This window comes from Poecilia formosa, unplaced genomic scaffold (genome assembly GCF_000485575.1).
Source record: "Poecilia formosa unplaced genomic scaffold, Poecilia_formosa-5.1.2 Scaffold84, whole genome shotgun sequence".
In the NCBI taxonomy this organism is placed as follows: domain Eukaryota; kingdom Metazoa; phylum Chordata; class Actinopteri; order Cyprinodontiformes; family Poeciliidae; genus Poecilia; species Poecilia formosa.
Window position 1 is genome coordinate 1,113,609 of NW_006800023.1, and position 12,080 is coordinate 1,125,688.

A 12,080-nucleotide genomic window follows, 5' to 3' on the forward strand; every position below is an offset into this window, starting at 1 on the left:
ACCAGACAATCACAAAAAAATGGCATAACTAACAAACAACATGTATTCACATTATTTTGCCATATCCTACTTTTACTATAAAGCTTTCACTATAAATCATGCAATGGAGAAATGAATCAGTCTATCATAAAATTAGAATACCGTAAAAAAAACAACAAAAAAAACAATGTTGATTTTATAAATGTGTTTTCGTACTATGTGAAATGTTTTCCAGTTTCAACATGGCGTAGATAATGAAAAACCAGTGACAGCGAGACTCTGTTGGTCACTGCAACTTCAGAAAAATATAAACGGAATAAAGAATATTATTTGACAAAAACTACTGAGTGGGTAATCACATTTTAAAACTAAGTTGCTCTAACTACAACAACAGAATAATACCTGCAAATCTTTGACGTAACCCTGAAAATAACAGAAATAAGTACGATAAATTTTAATCTTGTAAGTGTTACTACAACCAGGGTACATTGAATTTCTCTTAAATTAGACTGGCTTCAGTTAAGTTGCACTGGTCGATCCATCAGTAGAGAAAGCTCTTAAATGTCTAAATAGTGGAGATAGGAACGATCCTATACCATTCCAGTTAAGATGTCATCATAAATCCTCAAGTCCTTTCCTACCAGTTAAAAGAATGTGTCAGATGCATCTGTTAGAATCCATTTTCTCATCCGGTGTATTGGATAAAGGGGGATGATCCGGTGGAAGCAAAAGTATCAGGTAAGCAATTAAACCGAAGCATCCTCTTTGCTCATCATTTTCTCTTCCTGTTCCTCCTCCTCCTCCTCCTCCTCCTCCTCTCTGTTTTCCAGTATTCATTAGGCCCAACTTCCCCAAACAGTTTCATCCACAGGAAACTTTACCGTGTTGAACTCCTGATCACCCTGATAAACCGCCAGGCTAATTAAATGGAGACCCACACAATGTTTATATGCATATTTATGTGTATATGTGCATGTATAATCCACAGAGTGAAGCTCTTTATCTCCCTTCCACTACCCCCTTCTTCTCACTCTCTCTCCTTGTCTGTCAGGCTCCAGGAAATGATGCTGAATGCTGAAAATATGGCACATGCTGAAAGCAGCATTTAAATCTTGACAGTGGCTGGGATTAGCTAGGTAACAACGAGGACGTTTTGAGGAAAAACAAGCCAAAGAGGTGAATTTGAGGACAGTGAGGCGGAGCAAAGAGATGGGGGGAAAAAAGAGAAATTTCACACTTATGTTTAATAATTATCCCCTAAACTATTCCAAGTTTCTGTTTGGAAAAGTTTCACTTTGAAGTATCTCTCTCTTTTGAGGATTGTCACACTTTTCCACATCTCCCCATCACAGACTTCAGCTCAATTGGCCTGGAGTTTTAAACTTCTCTCGGCCATTTTTGTGTCCCATCGTTATCTTTGAAAGATACACCAAAGTGGCTCGTATAAAACACTTGGAGGAAACCGTAGCTGCTTTTAATGTGCTACTCCTCTCCTCATTTTTAATCAGCTCACACGTGCATTGCTTAAAGGGAACATGATCCTGGATGTGTCTTTTTCCTTTGTTGCCTCCGGACTGCAGCCTGCTAAATCCTAATCCCTTCCCTTATGAGTCCTCCACAAACCTTAGCTTGATGAACATGTGCAGAACTGACTCTGTGGACTTCCTCTCCGGTCTGCAGAGAGGATGAGGTGGTGGAAAGTAAAAGTGAGTGGGAGAATAAAGGAGACGGTAAGTGAAGGAGAAAAACTTTTCCAATTAGAAGCTCTTCACGAGAGCTATGCGCCCTGCAACACACATGAGTGCACGCAGGCACGCACAGCACAATCACACACACACTGTCCCATGATGGACTTGTGGTTCTTTGGCTGGACAGAAAAAGGGAATAGGAGGTTACACCATATGTTGGCCTGCCCGCCTGCCTTTCCTGCCTGTGTGCGTTGCATATGCAAAGCTGAATGTTTTATGTATGATGTGTTATGCAATCTCTGTGTCAAGGCCTTACAGTCGGGCTGCATTTCTATTCAGACAGCACAGGCACTTTCCCCATTTCGTATTTCAGGCTGGGCATTACATCCACTGATATATATTCCATTGTGCCACTTACAGCAGATACGTCCGTCTAAGTGATATAAAAGAACAGCAATCTAAGATGAAAGCAGCCCATAATTGACTTGGAGTTGTTCATAATGCACTGGAGCTGACATAAAATTCATTTTTTCCATTTAGGCGAACATAACAGAATAATTTACGGAAAGGCTGAGTCTTTCAGGAAGACAATAAACGTAATTTTGTTATGCATGAAGGTTTTATTTAGTTATTTATGTAGGTCATTTTAACAAAAAATAAATAAATAAACAACACAAGCTGAAGGATGCTGTTGTGTTTTTACATTTTGTGAAATCAAAACCAGAAACTCGAAAATTGGAATTTGGTGTCCGAGACCAACTAGAGGTGCACAGATAAGGAAGGACTGTTTGAGATTTTTACAATTAAAAGTTTGTAACGGCAACTGACCTCTAGGGGCTCTCTTCATGAGAGAGCTCTCCCCCTTTGTGTTTCAGTTCAACCTGGCTGCCACAGGTGAAATGTGTTGGAGCTCGTCAGTCACCCCATAAAGAGCTTCATGCTGGAGATGCCAGGCCCCTTTTTCCTGGGCCTTTATCTGCAGTGATCTTGTTGTGAGTAATATTGTGAGGACTTAAGTGTCTAACTAAAATAGTGTGTTTCTTTTTCACTGTGGAAGCTGGTACAGGTTCTCTGGCCTTTTTGTTCAAAGCTGTTTTTCTACAGGGCCAGGGCTTGTACCTTTTTCAGTTCTCCTCTAGAACGTGGTGGTTCTGTTTTATAGTTAAATGGGAGTGTTTTGTTTTGGTCTTGGAGACCCTCACGCTTAAAGCTTCCCTGTGTTTTTCTTCTCTTGTGACTGAGATTTTACTTAAATTGTAAAACAAACTGTCTTTTGCCATTGACATCAACTGTTTAGTGATTATTGTTTTTGTGTTACACCCAGTGTCAAATTTTACCCTTAGTTGTCTTAGGTAGGCAATTATTATTACATAAATGCTACAACTTCTCAATCCTTGTTAAAGAAAATGATGCTGCCAGTCAGATCTGTTTCACGTTGAGGAGTTTCTCACAGTGATCTGTATTTTCTGTAATGCATAGTGTTTCTATTTAATGCACATTTTTCCATTTTAATTTTGGTGGCTGTCCAAGTCAGAAAGCTCCATTTAATTCAAGAGGAACATTTGATGCTGGATTATTTAGTTTAATTCCTGCTCACTTGCTTTCTTTTCACTGTCACTACTAAATGTCTTTGCTGACCTTGGGCTCTTTGATTAAAAGTGTTTCTTTAAACAAAGTTACATACTTCTGTCCTGTTATTACGTGGGGTTTGGTAATAGCTCTTGGTTTATATATTATGACACTTTGTACTGGGAGATTTATGGCTTAAATTGTTTGTTTGTTTTTTTTACTGAGGTTTGTTTACAACAGGATCCAAGGTTACCTCTGAAACTCTTTCTCCACATTACTGAGTGTCTTTGAAGGAGTGTAATAAAGTGTGCCTTGTAATTGATCATCTGCATGGGGAAGCAATGATACATTTTAACACGTGTGGAAATTGAACTGTTTTTTTTTTTCTTTTTTTTTTACAAAAGGCAAAACAAATGGGAGTTGTGTGTAGGTTTATGTTTTAATCTTGTGACAGTTCAAGAAGGGTAATTTGTCACGGTTATAAAGTGTCCTAACTAGAACCGAACATGAGATCTTTTAATCTTACATTGTATGGAAAAAGTATTCATACCCCTTAGACTTTTGAGGTTTTCAATTTAAAATAACAAAATTCACTGTATTCTATCAGAATGTTATTTGATTAAAAAAAAAAAACACTATGCAGTACATGTATGTATTCTATAAAGTAAATAATGCAGTGTTTGCAACATTTTTACAAACCAGAATTTTAATAGTTTTGTGCATTTTTATTGGATCCCCTATTTAATGCCACTTTTCCTTGCAGTTAGTCTCTTACAATAACTAACATTGGGACTCTGTTAATAATGAAATGATCATTGTCTCTAGATGAAGCAACAAAGACAACCAGATAAATTTCCAAATCAAGTTTTCTCATTAAGGATGTCAGCAAGTGATCTTGTTTTTTTTTTTGTTTTGTTTTTTGCTTGTGTTTTCAGGTGATAGCCACCCATGTGTCAAGCATGGCTGATGTACCGGTGCCTTTGAAAGAAGTTTTGGTCGGTTTCAGAAGTTGTTTGACCACTGATCCCTCTTCTCCATGGGAACAGACATGGCGACTTTTTGATCGCCCTTTGACGCCGAGGTTTCATGGTCCCTACTGATGTCCTGAAGCCTGAGGAGTCATGCTAAGATTTCTGACCTGGAGCTGATAATAACTGGGATTTCGAAATTTATGATCATGTTTGTAAAAAAGGGTTAAGGACTAAACAAACAGTAATTAGTATTCATAAAGCATAAAGGTTTCACACGAGTAAATTAACCATTAATGCATTGCAATGAATCTCAATATATCACACGTACCATAAAAGTGGAAGACAGCAGTAACTGGGTGTATCCGATATGTACGTGAAAAGCAGCTTTTGCTCCATTTATCAGTTTAACCTTAGATGTCAGTGATGTGTCCGTTCGTTGGTGCTGTCACATTACTGTCTTGTCAGAGAGAAGCCCACAGAGAAAGCTCAGACAGGCCCTCTGAACTCCACCACTCACTGGTTCAAACCCCGACACATCAAGCACACACACACAAACTCACACACACACCCACAAACACATGACTGACAGAACAGGCTGCAAGAATACTGACCAGCAGATGACCATCGAAAAGTGATCAAGGTCACTCGATTTGTGCTAGTCTTTCCACATCATTTTACCTGAAAAATTAACTGCAGATTAGATTAATAAACCCATTATCACACAGAATATGTCATTAAGTACAACCAGAGGAGACTCTGATATTAGTCAGGAATAAAGAAATTATTCCCTCGATTTTTCCCTCATTTTTGTTTTTGTATTTTGTTTTAAATGTTCAAGTCTTCATTGCATACTAAGGCCAGTTTCTTCTTGGCAACATAATTCTTTCAAAGTTAATCTTTATTTTTGGTAGGCAGATAATGGCAAGTATTAATGTGATAAACTGGTAAGTCCATATTGAAACACAGGAGAAAAAAAAAAGTCTGAGAAGTTAAATATATTTTACTGCTGTAACGTTTCTCAGTTTTCATCATTTGAACTTCAAATAATTTCCCTTAATTTTTATGAGATAAACAAAAGCAAATTAGTGCACAGTTATTAAAATTAATTAATTAATTAGCACATTAATTATTTAATTGATTGAAGTAATTTAATTTAAGTTTATTTATATAACACCAATTACAACAGTCTCTAAGCACTTTACAAACAATTAAATCCAGTCATACATACATTCCAATTGATCCTAGTTATCAAACTGCATTAAGTTCAGTTCATATGAACACACAGCTCAACACTGTTGTCCTCATTGTGTTATTGACTTTACAGCAAAAATTGTGTAGAAACAGTTTCCCAGACTTTAAAAATATAATTGAGCGTTGCTTATTCTATCATATAAAAATGAAAATAGCACGATACAGCAGCAAGTCTTTGCACACTATCTGGTTTGTGATTTTACTGTAAAAAGGTCTAAAACAAAATTCAAAGGGTATGATTGTTTTGGTAAGGACTTGGTAAATGACCATATTGGAAGCAAGAGTGGCTGATATGAGTAGGATTTTCAAGATAAGTCCTTTTTTACAATTTCTAGCTAGGTTTCAACTATGATAAAAATTGAATCCTCTTCCCTTGTCCTACACCGGAGGAAGATAAAGTCTGTGATATTTTTACCAAATGACAGGAATAATGGGTTCTCCGTAGGGGAATGCAGAAAATGCGTTGATCCCAGAGCAGGCATGGGAATAAAGATGGCTTACAAGAGTTACGTTAGAGAATAGAACAGATGTAGGGAGGCATTACTGTGAGGTAACAACGACATAATCGACTCAGGAACAGTGAAGGCTCCCATGTTACTGTGTCCTCTTATCCTTGTGGCTCAGTGGCAGTCTTTGTTATTTTTACAATAGTGGTGTTGTGTGAGCATGTCATCCTTTCACGGTCATTGTTTCTCACCTCGACTCAACAGAGAGGGAACGTCTCTGAGGGGAAGACGTGACCTCTCGTTGTTTGTTATTGAATCATTCTGTCATTCTGTCTTTTTAATTGTGTTTTTAATTCTCCTTACGTTAATCCACTTTCTACTCTGTTTAAAGAGTGATTTTGATCAAACTGCTTTCCAAAAATGGACTTTCAATATTGGTCTACTATAAAGCCTGCAAAATAAAATGGGGAAAAAAAGGACTAACAATATATAGAAAATTAAGTGAAGATTGTGTTTTGGCCTTTCGTTGATGTGTTGAGCTCGAAAATCACCCATTTTGGTTTTTGACTGACCCTCCTCGCTTTCCTCTCGCCCACATCACCCATGTGGTATTAGTGATATCTCTGACTCTGGAGACCAGACACATTCACTCACACACATACATGTACACGATCACACTCATTACAGAGCGGCAGCTGGATTCTGAGGCAGTATTAATCCTATTTCAGCTTGTTAATGGGATTATGTCTTTTAATTAAAGGCAAGTGGAGAGCAATTATGAGCAGTGAGAGGATGTGACACAGTTCACCGTTGTGTCATGTCGGTGTTCAAGGTGCTCCAATGCAGGTGGACTAGAACATAGTGTTGCTTCAGTATTTTACACAGTTTAACCAGCATGTTGTCTGTCTTTTCTGTAAAGGTGCAAAATTATTAACATCAAACTATATTTCTCATCAAAGTATTTCTCGTTAGGCATGATCTAGTTGCTGTCACAGCTGACTTTGTCCAATGAAGTAATTGTGCAACCTCAAATCCCCACAATATATGACTTTGTCTTCTCAAATTATTCAAGTCTATTCACAAGGATCATGGGTCATCTGTGCTTTCAGAATATCCAGCTGGGATTAGGGAACCAAAAAGATGTGGCTTACAATTTGCTGCATTAAGACATGTGCAGAGAATGAGACAGGGAGACTGAGTCGATCATTGCAGGACTGACTGTTTGAACGCACTGAGTGGTTTGAATACTAGCAGACCTAACCATTCTGAAAATCTGAGTTATATTCTGTTAACAGAACATTTCTCCAATCAGATGGACCAGACAGACATGTGGACAGACAGACATATCCTGTTCACAGAAGTAATGGATGGAGGATATCTTCTGAGGTAAATTGTTGTGTTACAGTGATGGGTCAACTTAAAGCTCTTATTCCAAGAAAATAACCTTTCAGTTTATTATGAGACATAAATTGTAGAAGAAATGTTTGATCTGAGCAGCCAGATATTTGAAAAGTATTCTCCATTCATTACAGATTTAAAGCTTGCTTTGTGATTGGTGAAAGCTTTAAGATTAGGAAAGCTAAAATGCACAGACTTAAAAAAAAATGTTTTAGAAATTCTTGACTTATTCTCATGAAACCAAAATCACGCCTCTTCTTGTGAATTGGGTTTAGTGTTATCTCCTTCTTCTCAAACATCTGTAAGATTTGGAATTGGTTTATGATGTGTTTTTTTTTTTTTTAATGTAACTCTTGAGCTATAAACGCAGGTGCAAAAGGAGTCACGTTTTCCAAGTGTCCTGCCTGAGAATGTCGAGCACTTAATTGAGGAGATGTGTGTAGAAATTAAATTACCTCTCATGGGAGACTCATCACATTTTTGCTTCTATTTTGCTGGTTTATGTTTTCAGATGTCTGCACGGGGAGATATTTGATGTGAGGCCAACTGAGGATTGAAGAACAGCTGTGAGAACAGGGAAGTGCTTCAGGGGACTGGCAGAGATTGTAGGTGGTCATGTCAGTGGCCATGGGGGAAATATAAAGCTACTTCTAGATTTTCTATGCCACGTAGTTCAAGCAAAACCCGCACCTGCACTGGATAAATAACACATACCGCTTTATGTCTGACATTAAATCACATAAAACTTTATCTATTTTAGGTCAGTCAGTCAAGCCCAACTGCATTAAAAATACTATTTATTTAACTTGGATTTTGCTACCGGGCCAAGTAAAGAGTGGGCATGGATCCTGAAATGCTCAAAAGTCACATAAATCTCTACAGTCCTTTCTTTGTTTCTCTAAAAGCAAGATCTTTAATCCCATGTCATAAGGCCTGATCTCCAGTAACAAGCTATTACCACAGAGAACAAGATTTATGTACTCAGATTCTTCTTTTACTAAGCACCAATGTTCTCACTGACATTTAAAAATGTGCCCATGTTATTATTTTGAAGGAATTCTGTGTAAAAATATTGTTGAGATCTGTAATTTTAATCATAATATTTATGTAATAACATGATTAGGGTGTATCCTCTTGCTTGGCATTGTCTAAGCTAACAACGTACACATGAAACAGAACTTCCCATAAACCCAGTAAAACAACTGTTTCACCACTATGCTCAAATTTGTAAAAAAAAAATAAAATAAAATAATAATAAAATAATAATAATAATAACAACAACAACAACAAAAGGATTATTCAAAAGTATTCTCAGATTTACTTTCCACAAGTCAATTTCAAAGCATGACTTGCAAAAATATGAATACCACTTTGTACAATTTAAGGTTAAATTGTAAAATCCATTATGGGATTTCACATGACAGAGTGACGTAAAGTAGTGCATAATTGTTAAGAGGAAGTAAATCGATTAATGTTGGCATAAATATTGATTATTTCATTTGAAGTCAAAGGAGGATAATATTTTAAAAACAATTTCCAGATGTACCCTGAATGATATAAGAGAAAGAAAGAAAGAAAGAAAAGCACCAAACAACATAACGACATTCGCTGTATTGCACTTTAGAGGGAAAAACTGATCTGATGTCTGTTGCCATTGAATAGACGGGAGTCTTTGTCCTTTACAGAATTTCACAGCCCAGTGATCACGCATGTGTTTTTCACTTCATCAAAATCCACTTACAGACATCTTCAAGGGTAAACTGACACAAGAGTGACATCTTACGATGAAGTGTTAGCAGTGTAAGAAAGCAGGAAGGAGTTGTGAAAGGACAGAAGTACACAACCTTCAATCATGGCTACCAGCTGAAAGCTTGCTGATGTGTCACTTTGAGGCATGTCTGTCTGATCTCATGGTGCAATGTCATGAAATTGGGTGGATCATTTCTTTTTGAAATTGGGGGTCTGATGAGAAATTTTTTCATTTTAATTCTAGAAAGTATTTTTAAAAACAACAAAACGTGGCCACAGATGGCAGCCATTAACACAGCTGCAGCAAACAAACAATCTAGAGCTTGAATGACAAAAACATGCTGTGAACAGCAACGCATACACAAGAATGATTGACAGTGCTAAGACATTCTGAATCTGATTGGTTGTTTCTGAAGAGAAGTGGAGTATTTCTGCAAATGGCAGTAGAACCACTGGATGGAGCCAGTGAAGCTTATTTTTTCACTCATTAACTGACTCATTTTCTACTGCCAGGACACAGTAACTGTTCAAACAAATATATAAAAAACATTTATTTTTGTTAGAAAAGTGACCTGCTGCAGCTTTAAGAGGCAAGGCCTCTTAAACTGTTATTGAACTTCAATAACAGACTGCTGCTCCTAGCTGCAGAAAGGAACTTTACCACAGATCCTTCCTGTAAGACTTTGTTACAATCACTGTTCCCAAAAAACTCAGTTTTTATAACTTTGCTGTTATTTGCACATTTATGTTTGGAGTTTTATGCATCCGCGCACATCCTATACATCCTGCTTCACTAAATTAACTTTCTAAGCAGCACATTAACTTTCTCTGCAGCACATTACTTTTAATGTGAGTATAGTCTTTTTAAAATGGCTGTATGATATTATTTTTCTTATGCTGTAAGTTTGTCCTTTGTGGGCAGTCTTCCATTCTTTTTTTATATATATATATATTTTTTTCTCACATTTCTGTCAATATGCATTACCCCGCTTACCTTAACTAGCTGCTGCCACTCCTGAATTTCCCCACTGTGGAACAATAAAGGATATTCTTCTTGTTTTCTTTTCTCTTCTGTTATATTCTTGTTTTTGCAATTCATTGCAAATAAGAACTATACACATTTCAGAAAAAAAAAAGATTATGCCATAACTTATAACTATCTTTCACTAAGAAATATATGCACACCACATTCGGATGTGCAAAATTAAACAGTAGAAAATCATTGGTAGAGTGTGCACACAGCATATGCAGAGGTTGTAGTCCTCAATGTGGTTGTCCTGGGTCATCTCTCTGCTCCCTATTTATTGTTCGATAATGGTCACAAGAGCCTAAAAAAAAAAAACGAGTATTTGGGTATTGCGATATTAACTTTTTCTAGATCTAACTGTAGCATACTCTTTTAATTACCTGTAGTTGCAGACATGGTTTGGTCTTTATCCCTCTCTTTCTCTTTTTCCTCTCTGGGAACAGGAAAGCATTTTGTTCCAATTAGTCTCAGTAGACAAACTTCCAGCAGCAATCCAGTCAGCCCCCATGATGATTAAATCCAACTCACCTTCCAGCCCTCCTCCAACCGATTACCATACAACTACGCTGCAGGCAGAGGTGAACAACGATGCACAAAAAGCAAAGTTAACTGCATTGACAATAGGGAACAAGAGCTGCCAGAACATAGAAAACTGACTATTGAAAAGGAAGGATGGTAATTCAGTGAAAGAAAGACAAAATGGTTATACCAGATATTTCCAGGTAGACACTATATTTCTGTTTTCAACTTAGTGACAGCAAAATATATCAAAAAATGTCGGCGTCAGCAGGCTTTTCCATAAAAAGTAGCTATAGCTGTTTGGTCGAGATTAAGCAGTCTGCAGTCACACAAACGGAGGTGCAGACAGCATGGCAGATCCCAGTTTGGCACATGATGCGTTTTTCAGACAAACCAGAAAGAGTGTATTCCAAGTTACAGCTAAACCAGGACACTTAAGCTTCTCTTCAAATAGCCTGGTTAAAAAAAACAAAAAAAAACTTAGCTACTGTACAGACAGAAGCAAACTTTAAACATGCAGCGACAAAAACCAGACCAGGTTTTAAGTCTTTGTAATACAAGATGTTTCCATGACATGACTGTTCAAACAATATAATGTCCTTACAGTATAATTATTAGGAACACATACAATGCCAACAACTCTTTGTCCACTGCTGTTTTTACCCTTCGTTTGACAAGGTGTTGATTAATTTGACACATAATTCATTTAAACTTGGCATGACACTATGAAACATGATTATATTGCATTTTCCCGTGGAAAGCTGTTTATGTCGATCACTTCCCACAGTAAATGTTTTCACATAATACTCTATAAACTTTATTACCACCACATAAGAACTGCCTCGTAGAAGAGGAACTAAATTACATAGATGGAGAGCCTGCCTCTTTTTCACAGCCTCAGCACCAAATGAAGAGCCTAAATGACAGCGCATGGATAATTTGAGAACAAAGTCCTTGAACCATCCTGCCCAGCGGGTTGAGCAACATTTCTCCGCTGTTTTGAACTTCATCATAAGAGATTTTTGTGTTGTCTATGAAGTGTTCAGCATTTACAAAAATTGTTTTCCAAAAGCAACAGATTTTTCAAGCCTTTTCTTGTTTGTTTGTTTTGCCATGACCTAACATTTCATGCCATTATAAGGTGCATTGATGGTAGAATACAAAAATTCAATTGCTGTGAAGTGTGATCTTTACTTTATGGGTTAAAAGGACATTTTTAATCTAGTCATACTTTGTAAATATTAATAGCTTGTACAGAATTTATGTTTCCGTTGTATTTCCTGGTGAAGCTAAGATGATTTCAAAGCAACTACAAAACTGTAGGGAGAATTCATCCCATAGACATCCTTCATTTACTTTTATCTGAAAATATATAGTATTTATCTTTGCATTTGTAGAGCTCTGTTTTATTCCCTTCCTCCAACTATAAGGCTTTATCTTTTCCACCTTTTCCCCTCAATCTATCTTAATCTCATTGGTGAAG

The 12,080-nt window shown here is 37.0% G+C and overlaps 1 long non-coding RNA gene across 1 annotated transcript; it reads left to right on the forward strand.

Moving 5' to 3' along the window:
- The first annotated feature begins 2,621 nt into the window (after positions 1-2,621).
- Positions 2,622-4,427, forward strand: LOC103141473 (uncharacterized). The gene is made up of 2 exons (XR_476586.1): positions 2,622-2,659; positions 4,172-4,427. It is a non-coding gene; the product is annotated as an uncharacterized LOC103141473 (long non-coding RNA).
- The last annotated feature ends 7,653 nt before the right edge of the window (positions 4,428-12,080 follow it).